Source organism: Rhea pennata, chromosome 2 (genome assembly GCF_028389875.1).
Source record: "Rhea pennata isolate bPtePen1 chromosome 2, bPtePen1.pri, whole genome shotgun sequence".
Lineage (NCBI taxonomy): Eukaryota > Metazoa > Chordata > Aves > Rheiformes > Rheidae > Rhea > Rhea pennata.
In genome coordinates this window covers 124,404,047-124,420,189 of record NC_084664.1, presented here as the reverse complement: position 1 = coordinate 124,420,189, position 16,143 = coordinate 124,404,047, and the positions used below count along the sequence as shown (strand labels likewise).

Here is a 16,143-nt window from a genome sequence, read left to right as displayed (position 1 = left end):
CAAATCCTGGTCCTTCTTCATTCCTACCTTCCATGTCCTTGCGAGGTTTCTCCTAATCGCCACTCCCTAATGCTTTTCAAACTATGAACTATCAACTTGTATCTCCAGTTACTTCCAATCTTTCCATTCTTGGCAATGTCACACAATCCCCAAGGCTCCCCCTCCTTTGTCCCTCCTTCATCCTTCTACAGACACTTCTACTAACTCAAGTCCTTGCCCACAGTTCATTCTCCCACCGCCTGCCCAGGCCTTGATCAGCAGGTTCACCAGCTCCCAGCCTTCGTTCTCTCCTCCAGTTGCCTTTGACAACTCCAGCTATCCTGTATCTTAACTGCTTACTGGATCTCACTCCCCTTCAACTTGTCTCTTTAGCCCACTCACCAGTTCCTAGCTCCTAAACTGCTGCCCATAAAAACAGAGGGAACTGTTGCAATGACAGAGAAGAGCTAAACTTGTCTTACTCCAAGCTCAAAATAGCCTCCAGATGGGAAGGCAGAGGAGGGTGAGGGAAAGGAAGGGATCTGGAGCCTGCAATCCCTCCTTTTTTGCCTTGTGGTGCCGGGGAAAAGCTGAAGAATGGAGTCACCAGAGACACATGACGAAAACGCAAAAGGCCAAATCAAGGCTTTATATAAATATTGTAGAGGTTTTCTACAAATATGTCTAAAACTTCCCCCATCCTATGTTCTGTCACTCCTCCCTCTATCTCTCTTTTTGCTTTAGGTTAATGCCAAGTTGTCCTCCTCTGCTCCTTTCTTTCTCCTTTCTTTCCGCATTTGTCCCCTAAGTAAATCCACCTTAAAAGATAACAATAAAGAGATGTGGGTCTGACAGGAGATCACATTTTTCTCTCCATGTTCACTCCTCATGCACTGGGTCTGTCCTCTCTATTTACAGTCTAACTTGTTCTTGGGCAGAGATCACAATATTACTCTGTGCTTGAAAAGTGCCCAGCACACCCTGGGCCCAATCCTGCCACCTAGGTAATGGTGGTCCATCAGCGCAGCCTCCACTAAGTCGCTAGCCTCCTTGTCCAACTTGTACAGCTCGCTCTCTCCCTATCTGAACTTCATCAGTCTCCCACCCCCTTGGTCCTAATTTCTCCAAATCGAGCAGTTTCCCTTCCAAAGCTGCCCAAGGAGAAATAATTGAGACTAAGGGACCTGCTCTCAGTTACAATGGCCAAGTCCATTCCTTACAACATGCCGAGACCTCTGCCTAGGGGTATCTTGGTACTTAGGGATGGCACATGTGCAGCAGCAGCAGAGAGATTTGCTCAGCAAGAAGGAAAACACTACCAGCTGCGACCATACATCTCTGACATGTTCAAGATGACCCATGAGAACTATGATTTCTTTAAAAGCTTACAGTTTGGTTAGATCTGAGATTTTCACAGTGCTGACAACAGGCTAAGCTTTGACTCACCTTGCTTCCCCAATGCCTATCCCCAGCACTTTCCCACTGCCATCTAATTTCTGGTCTCTGATTCAAAGGGAGGGGCTTGAGAGCATTTCCAAGAAAAGTTCATGACAAAAAGTCTACACATGAGAAAAAGCTATTCTCCCCCACATTCTTCTCAGATAGAGCTAAATAATTGGGCAGAAAAAAAAACAGCAATTCAGCTAGAGGTAAATACCCAACTTAGAACATTTCAGCCCCAAAAGCTAATGTTTTGCAAAGTTATAAAAAAACTTGAAACCGCATCCTACAATGGAAAGCGTCAGGCAGCCTTCCTCAGCCGAAGTCCTGGCATGCCTTGCTCAGCCCATAACGGGCTGAAGTTACTTCTCTCAAACAAAAACTATACAATCACCAAAACATCTTTATCCCAAAGTTACTGGTGCTGGGCTGAACAGCTCACAAAGTACTTCTAGGCCATGAAAACCTCAAGTAAAATGGGTTAGCTTAATTCACTATGAAGGTCACGTATTGCTAACAAAGATAATTAAGCAAACCCATTTTACTTCATATTTGCACTAAATTAGTTAGCAGTCATCTACCAGTTACAAAGTCTCAGATGAGGAAAGGTAAATTCTTATGAGTCTCAGTCACTTGTAATCATCTGCCCCTGCCTGGAGGGGAGATAACCTTTTGGTATGGAAACTCTGGGAAACTTTTTCTTCCTTTTTCTCTATTTAGTAGTTACTTATCTCAACATGCGGGAAAAAAAAAAAGTCTCAAAACACATTAAGTGGCATTAACATGCACAGCTCAATAATATTCAGAAAAACTTCTCAAAGCAGACAACACGTTTCTTTATAGTAAAATGCAATTTACAGATTTTTTGCTGAGCTCTTCATAGCAAACAAGACAATTTCTCAATGCTTCTTGTAAATATTTCTGTAAAAACACTGCCCAGAAGAGCAGACCAATAAAACAGAGAAACAAACTGTCCTATGTTCACAGATGTGTGCAAATTATAATACTGATAAAATACACAGAAATAAGACAAAACAATTTTAAATATGACATTTATTTTTCAATAAGAATTAATTATTTCCAAGGAATGACTGAATATTCCTGTGGGATTATCTGTTTAGTCCAGAGACATCTGACATATCTAATTTTCAAAAAACACTTATTATCTGTGGCAATAAAGTATGTGACCTACATGCATGTTCTGAGAACATTCATTTTTATTTTTATGAAAGTAAGCTGAACAGCTCAAACATCAGTGCATAAAATCATAATGAAACATTAAAAGCTCATTTCCATTTTGAAAAATGACTAATAAATAATATTGCATCTTAAATTCGATTTAAGTAACTAAATTGGCTATCAAGCATCTATAATAGCCAGATGTTTTTTAAGAACAGAATAATTTTCTGATCACTAGTTACAGTTGAGAAGAACACTGTAATTAGGTTGAATTACACTTTAGTACTGCAATGTACAATCATGGAAACTACACTAAACCTCTTCCTAAAAAAAGGAGAGCAGAATTTCATGCACTGTTTTATTTGGCAGAGTAGAACACACTGGCTGTCAGTAAAGGACTTTTTTTCAATGCAGAAAAAGGAAACTAAAATATTTCCATTCATTTCTCAACTGATTAGAAGTATCAGCCCTGGTCTCTCAACTGTAAGCCATTATAATAGACTTAGCTGACAATACAGATCACTATAATGTTGCTGAAAACTCATCTGAAATCCAGCAGACCTCCAAAAATGATACTCCTTTTTTTTTTAAAATAAATATTTTGTCATTGAAATAATCATTTATGGGCTAAAATACTAAATATCAAGCAGAAAAGTTTTAATGTAAAACACATTAGAGAACACCGAGAAATGAAAATGCTTGACAAGATTCTAGGACTAAATCTATTTATATAAAATTTGTGAATATATATGTTGCTATATATATGTCACCAAAAAGGTGAGGCTCAATGCAGTGAACTAATCAAAGATAATCTTCTTTTAGATTAAAACTGTATTTTAACATGGACTGAAGCCAACTGACTGAAGTGTATTAAACACTTTACCCAACAGCGAAGTTCAATCCACAACCATTAATTAATTCTAAAATATGATGGTTGGGGGGGACGAGGGGGAAGTGGTAAGTAATGTTCGGCATTTTTGAAGTATGAATTCTTCCCTGAAAATCTTCAGCAATCTTTTCTTATTTGTACAGTTATCACAAGGCCACATTACTGTGTAAATACCATCTGTGTTATGATCAACTTACTGGTATGATTTGGTGAGGGATTCTTTTCTACGTGGCAAAATTAATTCTGTTTTTAAGTTTGGTTAGGAAAGCTTCTCCTTATATCATCATAATGCACTAATTTCCTACAGCACAAAAACTTTCTGTCACCAAAAATCCCCAAATCATGTTTCACCTATTAATTTCAAGAAGTTAATTTCAAGAAATGAATTTACAAATGAAAATTGTAATATCCTAAATAAATACTGCTGCATAAGGATCAACACAAAAAACTACTTCATACATTTATCAGCACGAACGGTATACTATAAGATTTTATTTCAATCTGTTCAAATAACATTACCCAAACTCAGTATAAAACATTATGGGTCTCAAGCAAATAAGCAGACTCCCAAATTAAGGTTGCTGCTCCTCAGTACATTACACACAGCTGCTCATAGCTTGTCCTCACACTAAAAAGTACATTAAAACAGAAGAGCAACCTGTATTCCACTGATTGTACTGACTGAGGACAGATTATTAAAAAGAAATCTGAAGAAAAAAAGATATTAATACTCATTACAGCACCTGCAGTTTCCTGCTGATATAACACAGCTCCCATTATTTTGTGGCTCATCACCATCAATGAAGCACATGTCTGGGAACGCCAGACTCTGCTATTATCCAGGAAGCATCCACAACAGCAGCAACACTCCACCCTTAAGGAAGTCCTAAGCAGCAGGATGAGTAGTTCTACCGCATCTAGCTCCAGTTCAGTATTTTAAGCTTGATTGGCACTCTTTAACCAAGCATCTAGAGAAACACAGGGTCCCAACTGACTGAAACAACCGTAGTTTTGTACACATCAACCGATGTCCCTCATTGATTTTCTCAGCAACTATTGCAATTTCCTCTAGCTGAGGTGCTGTTTTGGCTGACCAAAAGTGTTGGTTGCTCATCATTTTATAAGCGCTTATTTTAGACCGATATTTAAGCTCACCTCATTTGATGTGTTTTACAGGACAATTTGTTTTTCTTAGTCTATGAACTGGAGAGCCAAAAATAGCTGCAGAACAGATCTGACAGAAGAGTAGTAAATTGTCCACATGGTATTAACTGAAATCACAGAATCACACAGAACCACAGCATGGTTGAGTTTGAAAGGGCTCTCTGGAGATCATCTAGTCCAACCCCGTCAGTCCACTTAGATTCTGTTACATTTTCCAAAGAACGCGCTCGAGTCTCAGAATGGTGAAAATTAGAAGTTATATATTTACGTGTGACTTTGCATTGTTTAAAATTAAATCAGAGAGGTTATGAAAGCAAAAACCAAATAACAGAGCACAGATGCAAGGACTTTCTACATGGAGAGCTGAACAGAAAGCGCTTACTACAAACGTGAATGCAGCTGTAATGTTCTGCGGCCACTGCTCTGCCTTCTAGGACACAACTCAGAGGGAGGATGACTCCTGGCATATATTTAGCAGTACTGTACCAAACAAAGCAAACCTTTAGAGTTATCCCTCTCCTTATTACAGCAGCTTAGAATGGGAATATGCTGTGCCCATTTGTTTTTGTCACACCTCTTTTTGCTTCAAGGGGCCTATTGCTATTTTTTAAACTATGCTTTAATTTCTACCTAGATAACCTTTAGAAATTCAGAGCTAGTTGATCAGTTTTATACATTTGCCAAAAATACATTAAAGTTCTCCGCAGAAGAGAGAATAAGAAATAGGAAACCTGGGAAATTTCAGTGCTCCTAAATATATGAAAATGCATGTCATGCACAGTTTTCTTAGTGAGAAAAGATCATTAAACTCTACTACAATGTTCATGCCCAGACTGAGATTCTCCGATTACAATGTCAGCCTTTACACCATCTTGTTCTTCCAGCAATGTGATTAACTCCAGAAATTATAAAGTTTGAGCCTGAAACCCATGTTGTTTAGGCATGGAGAATATTTTCCATTAAATACTCCGTTCATGACCAAATGTGGTTTTGTGTCAAGGCTGTTTGACAATTCTAATCCAACATACTGATCTCTCCTTTACCCCGTGGGCTACATTTGCAAAACTTAAGAGACTTAATCTGTTTTTTGTCTTATTTGAACCTAAGATCCTTCCTCTCATGGAAATACCCAAAACACCATTTTACAAATTATTCTGGATAAAAATGTTAGATGGGTGCCAGCAAAAAGTTTATATGCTCCTGTCCCTTCCCTTACACTCATCCTATCCTTCAGTGAGCCTCTTCAGCTCACTAACCTGACTAAGGCAATGGAGAATAAGATGGTAAAAAGGGGAAGAACTTTCTCCTCCAGAAGCAGATATTTTTTTCCTTCCTAGATTAGGTCATTTTAGCCTATTGAACAAAACCCTCTGGCTCACCTGCTGCTACTTCTCCACTTTGCATACATAAATTAACACCTACTAGCCCGAGGACTAGAAAGCAGATATCTTTGCTATTAGAAGAGCACGTCCAGCTAAGCTAGACAACCACTCTGATCTCGTCTCTCCAGCTCTGCAGCCCAGTGCATACCGGAGCGTTATCTCTGTCCTGCAGAAAGTGAAGAATCTCAGAATACCTCAAAATCAGGAGATCCCAAACTGTAATCCATGGCCATGAGGAGTGATCAATAGCTAATCGCACAGAACAGGATTCACATAATGCACATTTCCATAGGTTTATGCCTGAGGGGACCTCAAAAAACTTAGGGAACCACCTCATAATAGTGCTTGTTTGGTGTGGGCCCTTATACAAGGAATGAAGGAAGTCCTCTCTTCGGTCACTGGCAGAGATAACCTCATTATCATCCTAATCGTACTTCACTCGTTGTTAGCAGGTATGACTGGGCAGCATGAACACTGCATAGCTAACACAACCAAAACTTCAGAGTGCAGCAGTTATGGAAGCTTTTCACAAGTTTTTGCCGAAGAGGAAAAAAAACAAAACAAAACAAAACAACAACAGTAACTAAGAGTTTTGGCTCAGAGTGAGCTGCCTGGTTTCTATTATTTTTGGATTTGTTGCCAAGCATTTTTCCCTCCCTCCTTTAAGCCAACTCACTATGTAACCTGGATGGAGAAATGGCTTCTCTATCACATAATCTCCCTAAGTGTAGAATGGGTTTAATATCTAATTGCCTTCAGTGGCAATTAGCACATAAAAACAAAGGATTATTACATATTATGTATATACATATATTATATATTAATTCCATGAATTTGAGTCACAAAGAATTTATAGCATTTACATAAAACTTTTTAAATGATACCTCTACTCAAGTTACTACAAAACCCAGTAGCATATTTCATGCATATATACGTATGTATTTATTTACATGTGTGTATTAAAAGAAAATCTCTTACACTGGTTAAATAAAAATGTCATAAAGTTGCTGCTCAGTTGTTCCAACAATTAGAACAGCTCCAATTCTATGACTAAATTCTATGACTAATTTTTTGTTTATTTGTTTCCAGGACACTTCTCCAAACTGCCACCACTCCCCCACTCGAAAAAACAGGGGAACTGGTTTTGTTGCTGCCGGACACAAACGGAATGAGTTGCATCTCTCACCAGAAAGAAAACGTTTTAATTGCTTCAAGCGTTCCTCAAGTGCAAGCGGGAAGGAAGGGAAAAGCAGCCGTCTTCACAGCTCAGCCTAACTCCAGTCCGCAGCTTTCACCAGGTTACACTAAAGCCGGGGCAAAGCAAAGGGCAAAGAAAATCTGGTGACAAATAAACTCAAGGAGGCAAGGAGAGCGCATCACACCTGGCTATGGCTGCAGGCTACCTACCCACCTCCCCAGCTCCCCGCAGGCACCTGAGCCCTCCTCCTCCTCCCCTCATCCGCTTCCCTGGAAGCGCAGCGCCCTTTTAGATGTTTGCTACCCGACTGGTTTCCAACCAGGCTGGCCAGTTTTACTGTTGTTTCGCCGCCTTTCAAGGAGACGACCCATTTTTCCAGTTTCCCCAGTAGCCAGCTGCAGCAGGGGAGGTGGCGCAAGCCCACGCCACCTCCGCGCCCAGCGCTCCAGCACGCACACGCACCACCGCACCGTCCCTGCAAGCAGGGCTTGGGGCAGGAGCGTTTTTGCCTCTTCGACGCCGCCCGCCGGCCATGCCTAGCCCTCTGCTTTTCCCCTCGTGCCTGTTGGCAGCACGGCCCCCGCCTTCCGCTTGAGAGCTCCAAAAAGGCTTCTGAATCGGCAACACTGTCCTTCGGTAACGCCAGGGCTTCCCATACGGCGCCTCTTCCACCTCTGCCGTCACCCCGCTCCCCACCAAGCCCGAAGCTCCCCTCCTAGTTACTTGCCCTCGGGACAGCAGGTATATCCCTGGGAGCGCGGGCAGCCCGAGGTGGGATATCGTGCTGGAAGGTGGTAACGGCCACCATCAGATGGGGCTTTGACGTCCAGACAACTGCAGCGCGGAGCCTGCAAACCAGATGCGAGGGGCTCCCGCTTTCCCCCGACTGCTTCTGCGCTGCAGACGGACAGCAGCACCCTCAACTTGAGCGCGAGGCCCTACAAACCAATTAGAGGTTTATTTTGGCTTTGTGAAGAAAAGGCCTATTCCACTTCTATAGACAGAGACATTAAAAAGCGTTTGCAAACCAGCAAGTCTACTTGTGAAAGGAACACTTTTGTGAGGAGTCCTGCATGCTTAAGAGCTGTCTGTATCTCATACACAATTTAATAGCCTAAGCTTAACAACGCTCACAGGTTTCAGAAGTTCTTATCGCAAACCTGCGCAAAAAAAAGAATTTTTTAAGGCTTTCGGATAGTAAATGAAAAGCACATGGAATTGTTTTAGTGCTTTCTGCTCATTAGTACTGCTTCCATTATGCTGGGCAAGAAGATGATAGTTTTTTTCCTAAACTGGCAGTGAACAGCCAATTCAGTAAGCTGCGTTTTTGTTTTCTGTGACAGGGCGGTGGAAAAATCCCTTTCATTTATTAGGTCTACAGAGACCAAAACTGGCTGGGGGTCAAGCCTGCTCTGTAAAAGCTCAAATCCATTCAGCCAAGCGCAGATAGATGCTAGAGTTCTTTACAACCTGTTATCAGCATCAGCTTCACGACGTACAAACCTTTGGGGCCTTCCCAACGAGCGCTACTGCAACCCTCTGTAACAAAAGGCGTCAAAACCTGAACGGACAGTTCAACACAACGGGGGGGGGGGGGGGGAATGAATGGCAGTACCAAATCACACTAAAAATCTAAGCTCTCATCCATATTTTGCTAGATATTAACATCAAGATATAAAATGAGATCTCCCACAGACAGTGGATAAGCACGCTGGGTGAAGCGTTTAAATTTTAATCATGCCAATTGCTCCGAGCTGCAGTGAAGGTGGCGATGATCGCTTGAAGTGCCAGTTTCACTTCCTCACTGGGATTGCAGGGGAGGCAGCAGTGGTCACGGGGACGGACAGGGCACGGGAGATAGGAAGAACAACAATTTTTTTTTTTTTTTTTTTTTTTTAAGAAAGGAGATAGGGATTTCTGGAAGGAAAAAATCCCACCCGAGTGGACTGACTGACCTGCTTTTAAGTAGAGTAACTAGAGCAGGGACGGATTCCTAGATGACTCTGATGAACTAGCTGATTAAAATGTTAAAATGTAGCGCCCTGTTAAAAACATACTTAGCGCATTCAATCAGGTTCACAGTCACTAAGCCCGGGGAAAAAATGTGAAACTTCAGTTTTCAGTGAATGCATCCACAATGTCATACATTTTAACATACATTTTCTATAGCAGAACTTTATGAATAACAGCACCGAAGATACTTTTTATTCTCAAGACTTTAAAACCGATAAGATTGATTATTTTTTGTCCAGCTAAAATATCCTTGCTATACTTAGACAAATCCCTGTCTATCAGGCCAAATAGTTTTAAAATATCATTACGACATATTTTCACTATGCTTTTTTTTTTTTTTACTCAATTGCTTGTACAATAGAGCCATACTGACAGAAAGAATTTGTCTAAATTGTCTCTTCTTTTTAGCAATAGATTCTATTAGATTAAAAAAGCAAAGAATTGCAAACTAGATCACAATTGTTTCCCACATTATTAAGGACTGTAAATAATTATTTTAGCATCAAAACAAGTAAATCTTGTTAAACATTCAGTATCCTTAAGTCAAAAAAAATCTAGCGTCATCATTCAATACGAGGTTTGCAGTGCTGCAAACCTGCATTTGACACAAAAGTGAGCATTACAATTCTTAACAGTGCCCTTTTGTGTTGGTTTGAATACCGATACACACACACATGTGATTTTTAAAAAATATATTAACGAATCTGCAGGGTCTTTAGGACTTCTTAAAGTATATATGATTTTTATAGCCACCACATAAACAGTCCTCTTTTAATATTCTTACTATTTAGTTTGTAGATCAGAGGAACACAATGACTCTGAACTTAGTTTTATTTGCACAAGAGCACAGGAAACATTGCACAACACCCATTTTCATATGGAGAAACAGAATCTGCGCTTCTCGTACATCAATTTGCCAGTCATCATCTGCTCATAGCCTTGAGGTAAGGAGTAAAATTAAGAAAAAAAAAAAAGAAAGAAAGAAACAGAAAACATTCATGAATACAATGTAGAATTGATTTATCACCACTTTAGGACCAAAATATACAAATGTGGCTCATCTGCTTTCTAGAAATCTGCTGCAAAATGTTAAAATTCTCCTAATCTGTGTGTCCTGCTTGAAGCGAAACAGCTTTGGGTTCCCTCTAAAAATAGGAAGGGAGGAGTGGGGGCTGGAGAGGGGCGAGATTAAGAAGATAAGTGGGAGTGAGAAGTGATGGACCATACTGGCATTAATTTACAAAAAGACCAGCAGTGAATTGTATTCTTAGAATATGGCTTTCCCAACTAACTCAAACATGTGCTCAATTATCGAATAGAAATAGCCATCCTGCACTTTTTATTTTGTTCATGCGAAGGAAAAAAAGAAAAAAGAAAGAAAGAAAGAAAGAAAAAGTTTTGTTTCATCTGTTACCAAAACCATCATTCTGTAGTCAACACTTTTAATGAGATACAGGCCAAAGGATTAGTCAGAGCAGATTCACGGAAAAACAAAGGAAATCTGTATGCAAATACAGGGCCCTATCACAGTAACTAAACCCGAATGCTGCTCAAGTGCCAGTGAACAGCGTCCAGCCAGACTCCACGTACTGGCTTGCACTTGCCCCGGATCCCCATCCATTAGCAACAACTGTAACGCAAGCCGCAGCCCTAAAGCGGGCGAGCAATACCAAGAACATAATGAAAGCACTATATTAAATATTCTAAATACCAAATGCATCAAAAATACAGTCTACGACTTTGCTGAATGGAATCTCCTTAGGATTTTTTTTTTAGTTTATTAAGGAGGAGCAGAGAGGGATCCAGTGGGGAGCGAGCAAATCCCCTTGTCTATCATTTGCACTATTAAAGCAGCAAGGAAAGGTGGGGGCAGTCTGGTCGGGATGTCAGAAACGAGCGGAGACACGAAGAAAGGACTGACCGTGCTTATACCAGGAAACCTAGGCAGTCCTCAGGAGCCAGAGAGAGGTTAACTGGCTGAAAAGCTGTGAACCACTAACTAAGTGCAGCAAATGCAGTCACGGGCCTGAGCCAGGAGAGGAGGAAGTGGCAGCGAAACGCTTCTCATGCTTCAACCTTAGGCCAATCTCAGCTGGGCTTTTGTGCAAGCAAATACAGCTCTAGGACTTTTTCTCAGAAGGTTATTTTTAAACACCTGACCATCCGAGCTTCCTTGGAATAGGGAAAAAAAAAGGGGGGGGAGACAAAACTAAACAGTCATTACATATATGTTTAAATATAACATTAAAAAAACCACAAGATACTTTAACTGACTAGCAACATTCACTTTCATTTTAATTTTAAAGTTGGCAATGGACCTGGACCAAAAAAGGTTATATTCTGACCAAGACGCAGCAGCACGGAGTTTCTAAAACTAGTCTTTAAAATAGTTCACTTCAGAAGGGAAAAAAAAAGAAAAGAAAAATACTGCCTAAAATTTGTCCCTGAGAAAAGTAGCAAGTCTGTTTTGAGTCCTTATTCAGACATATGCTAAGGGCACTCAGAGCCAAATGAGAGAGACCAAGCAGCAAAGGAAGCAGTAGTAAGTTCACAGCCAGAATCTGCTGCTGTACAGGGTTCAATTAGCAGCAGCAGCATCAACAAGTAAGAACCGGAGGTCTGGCCCCGAGTTTGCTCAATCATACTTTCCTTGCGAAAAGCATCTGCACTAATGCCAAAAAGGCACTTTGCAGCCTTTATCTACTTCTATTTGAAAACCCAGAAATAAACACATCTACTTTTATGTAAATCATCTCAAAAGATTCAGCTGGATGCTAAGAGGAGACATGATCACAACATTATCAAGAGGAGAAGCAGCTGAGACAAAGAAAGAAAACACACATCTCTAATGGTGTATTTCTGAATACTGATACTGCTTGACCTGTCATTCTGCTGGGAATCTAACAACTGTATTTTTGCAGCAGTACCTATTAACATATTTAGAATCAAATTGCGTAACACGATCTAAGAATAGCAAAAAAGCAACTGCTTAAAAACATGCTTTAAAGACAAAAGAGGCATATTTTTGTGTACAGAGGAAAGGAAAGCATCTGTATACCAATTTGACATCTGTATATCAAATCGACTGCTTCCGTTTACTTGATTATTTTTGACCATCACTATCAATAATATACACAAAAATTTGCATAGCTCTGCCAATAGCAGATTATGGTGATTATGTTTGCTGAAGTTCTTTCAAGCAAAATTATTCTATGTCAAACAAAAAAAAGTTAAGTTGTAATATAGAGTTTTAACAATGGAACAGCAAAATTCAGATATTAAAATTACATTATATGATTTAATATGTCAGTGTCAGCTATTCAAAGAACTGAATTCATTCCAATGTGTATATAGGCCGTTATTCATTTTTCTTCTCCTAGCTTTCTAACTTCTGACTTTTATACCATTAAAAGCAACCGACTTTTTGGTTTCAAGTAAGATGCACCCACCCTGCTTGCTAAAGTGGAAAGCACAGACCTCTTACGCCTTCTTTCAAGTAATAACACGCACAAAAAAATAAACCCACCAAGAAAAAAAAAACCAACAGATAAAAAAATCCCATCCTAAGCTATACTGGTTAATACTTGTAGGTTTATTCATTTAAATATTTGGATAGTCAATAAATTTTAATTCATTTTGTGGACAGCTTGACTCCTGCAACTACAGAGCATCACTTTACATTGAGGAGCACAAAAAAGAAATTCTATGGTATCTGTCCAAAACTAGTTTCCTCTCTGTTATATATGCACCATGTATTTGAGATGACCCAGTCACTAACTTTTGTTTGTGCATGAGTACTACAGCTAAGAGTTTTTCACTAGTTACTTAGGGGGAAGGAAGGGATACAACAAACTGTTAACCAAACTACACGTACTTACTTTTGGTACAGTGGCCATCCTTAAATATTTATTTCATTTCCAAAGCAGTAATTTTCTTTCTGAGCCTATGGGACTTTTCTCAAAGTACATAACTTTTTTTAAAAAAAAAAAAATGAATAAATAAAAAAGACAAAAAAAAAGGCATGGGCATTCATGCCACATGTGCAACATGTGTGCCAGTCACCCTCGAAGACAGAGGAAAACCCTCTACTACATCTCACCCTCCAGAATCAATACAATCTTTACTTAGTTGTATTTGCAACATCCCTAAGAGTCCTCAACATGTCCCAGGACCCTTCATTTCAGATAATGCATGTGCAGTACCCTCACACAAGAATTGAAAAAATACTTAGGGCAAGGCATTGATATAGATGAATGAAATGAAATGATTCGTATTTACCGAGGCAGATGTGGGGTTTAAATCACAAATTAGCTTTCTTCACAGTTCTTTTATTTCTATTTATAACCAGTTATAAGATAATAGTTAATTTAGTGTGAGGTACTGAGTACCTGCAGGACACTAAAGCCATTAAAATCACCCGCAGAAAGCAAGTGGAAGTAAGTGATCCTAGGGCTACTTCTTTCTACTAATATCTTTGTATCTTGAAGAGACTGCTTCCTTTCTATCCGTACAAATCTTTTTAGTGTTCAAGAGAGTGAACTTTATAAAACCATAAAAGAAAAGCACATGAATAAACCCCAGAAAATCTCTTGGTACCAACAAAAACACAACACTTAAGGGTTATCGTCTCATTGACTCACTTCCCACATTAATGCGCTCAAAAGCCCCAAAGAGAGCACGGGAATAGAAAAATCAAGCTCTTCAGAGTTAGGACCTGACTGAGTTTGTCTGAACAAATCAATCTCCTCCTGCGGATGAATTATAACATAACATTCGGGCACACATACACGAGCCTTTTTCCATCAGCATAGTCACCGTATTCATTATTTTACTTTACTTCCATTGTCCACTTTATGGCTCCTGGTACCCTGTACTGCAGTATTCAGAATTGTTCAGTGACTTATCTTCCTAAGAGAATTTGCTACAAAGTTTATTAGCAGTCAAGTGCTTCACTTATAGCATTGTTTGAGCTTAGGATGAGCATCATGCCTGCTGCTAGCATGAGCAACTGAGGCACAGGCAGTAAATAAATATAGGTGATTATTATAGAAACTCAGGCCCTTATTTTCTTCCACTTAGGAAACCTAGGAAACTTATTTATTTAAATATTCAAAGCACATCTCCTGGAGAAGACTGAGCACTCAGCATTTCTGCAAATCAGTCCAAAGTTGAGCACAAGCAACTAAAACACACAAAGTTAGTGATGGCCTCCTAAAAATGTGACATACTAGCATCCCACAAGAACTCCATGGCAGAGCCCAGGGTAGAATTCAGCTCTTTAGAGCTGCCTTGGTCCGGACACTATTATTTTCTGCTTGCAGCTCTTGCCCTATTCATTCTCACCATCCCTTGTCTTCAACTGGTACGACTGCAATCCAACAGCATGACTATGCAGAACAGGTCCATCAGGTGTGCTGAATAAAACAGGTGTCTGGCAGTGAAGCTGGATCCAGGCACGTGGCCAAGGCCTGCGTTACAGTACGCACACAAGGATGGAACTGAATTAAGCTCGCACGTACAACCTCAGCTTTGGCATCTACAACTTCCGTGTGACAGTTTTTGCATCCTTAACATTCTTTCTGTATTTTTCGTATGGCTTTTCTCTAGTTTTAGAAAAAGCAACACTAAACAACGAATCATCCCTTGGCACTGCGACTGCAAGCGTGATGAACATGGGGACAGTAAAAAACCTTAAAACTACAAAACGTGTCCTGCACTTCAAGCTCATAGAATAAACAAAAGCAAGTGACAGCACCGTTTGCCAATATGAGATATTTTGGAGAGCAGAAAAATGGTGAGTTTCTCATCTTTAACTTCATTCCTACACAGGCTGTTTTCTGAAACTGCATCTCCTCCTGTCTCCCCTTTAGCATGGTCTGCAGCACTTCTCCCCAGCTGCTTGACCTGGATCCATCCCCCTGCCATCGCAGTCCCAGACCCCACTCATCAGAGGTCTTGCCCTTGTCCAACGTCGTGTCCCTGCCTGCCACGACGAAGGGCTGCAAAGAAAACGGAGCAGAGCTGGTCTGTGCGGATAACGTATGTATTCAGCAAACGCAGCTGAATGAAGCACAAGCACACTTGATAAGGACATCTTCAGATCTTTTATCTATGGAAATCAAAGCAGTATGCCTTTGCCAAATCCAGATGTTTTTTTTTTTTTGTTTTTTTTTTTGCATTTGGACAGCAAAAAATGCAGCACATACCCCCCTTCCTCCAAAATCCAAGTAAAAAAATAAAAATAAAATAAAATAAATAAAATAAAGACCCCCACGACCTATACGGTCCCATTCTCAGGAACGGGCAGATTATTTCAGTTTAAAAATAAAGAAAAGTATTTAAATAATTCAGCTTTACATAGACACCTACTATGAATATTTGGTAAGGATAAGGATGAAGAAGCTTGAAAACAAGATTTCATATTCATATTGAGATCTATCAGGTGACATGAATTAGAGCCATCATACTAATAATCTGACTTAAAGAATTACTTTGTCTAAATATTTTCCCCTTTTATCTAGACTATCAGGTTTACAAGCTATGGACTTTTATGCATTTGTGATTTTACATATATATACATCTGTATAGACATGTGCATGCATATTCCCACTTGGTCTTCAAAAACAGCCACAATAACCAGGATAGTTCAAGATTCTAATACAAAATTTTATTTCAACATCAAGAAACTAGATTTAATGAGAAAAAGTTTTATAATTCAGGTAAAGAAAAATCACTTATTTTGGAAAAAAAATATTTGGTGAAAAACTTTTCAACTAAATGCAAAATAAATTCAAAATACATTGGAAATGCAACTCTAAATATGGTTCTTTAGCATCATAGTTGTTACTAAACCGTTCATTTGCGGGCAACTTGCACAGGTTTGAATATAAAAAAAATTA

The 16,143-nt window shown here is 39.7% G+C and overlaps 1 protein-coding gene across 5 annotated transcripts in view; it reads right to left on the bottom strand.

Annotated features, from left to right (window-relative positions):
• NCOA2 (nuclear receptor coactivator 2) overlaps positions 1 to 16,143 on the bottom strand; it is a 184,104-nt gene that overhangs the window by 118,958 nt on the left and 49,003 nt on the right. The gene's annotated exons all lie outside the window — the stretch shown is intronic.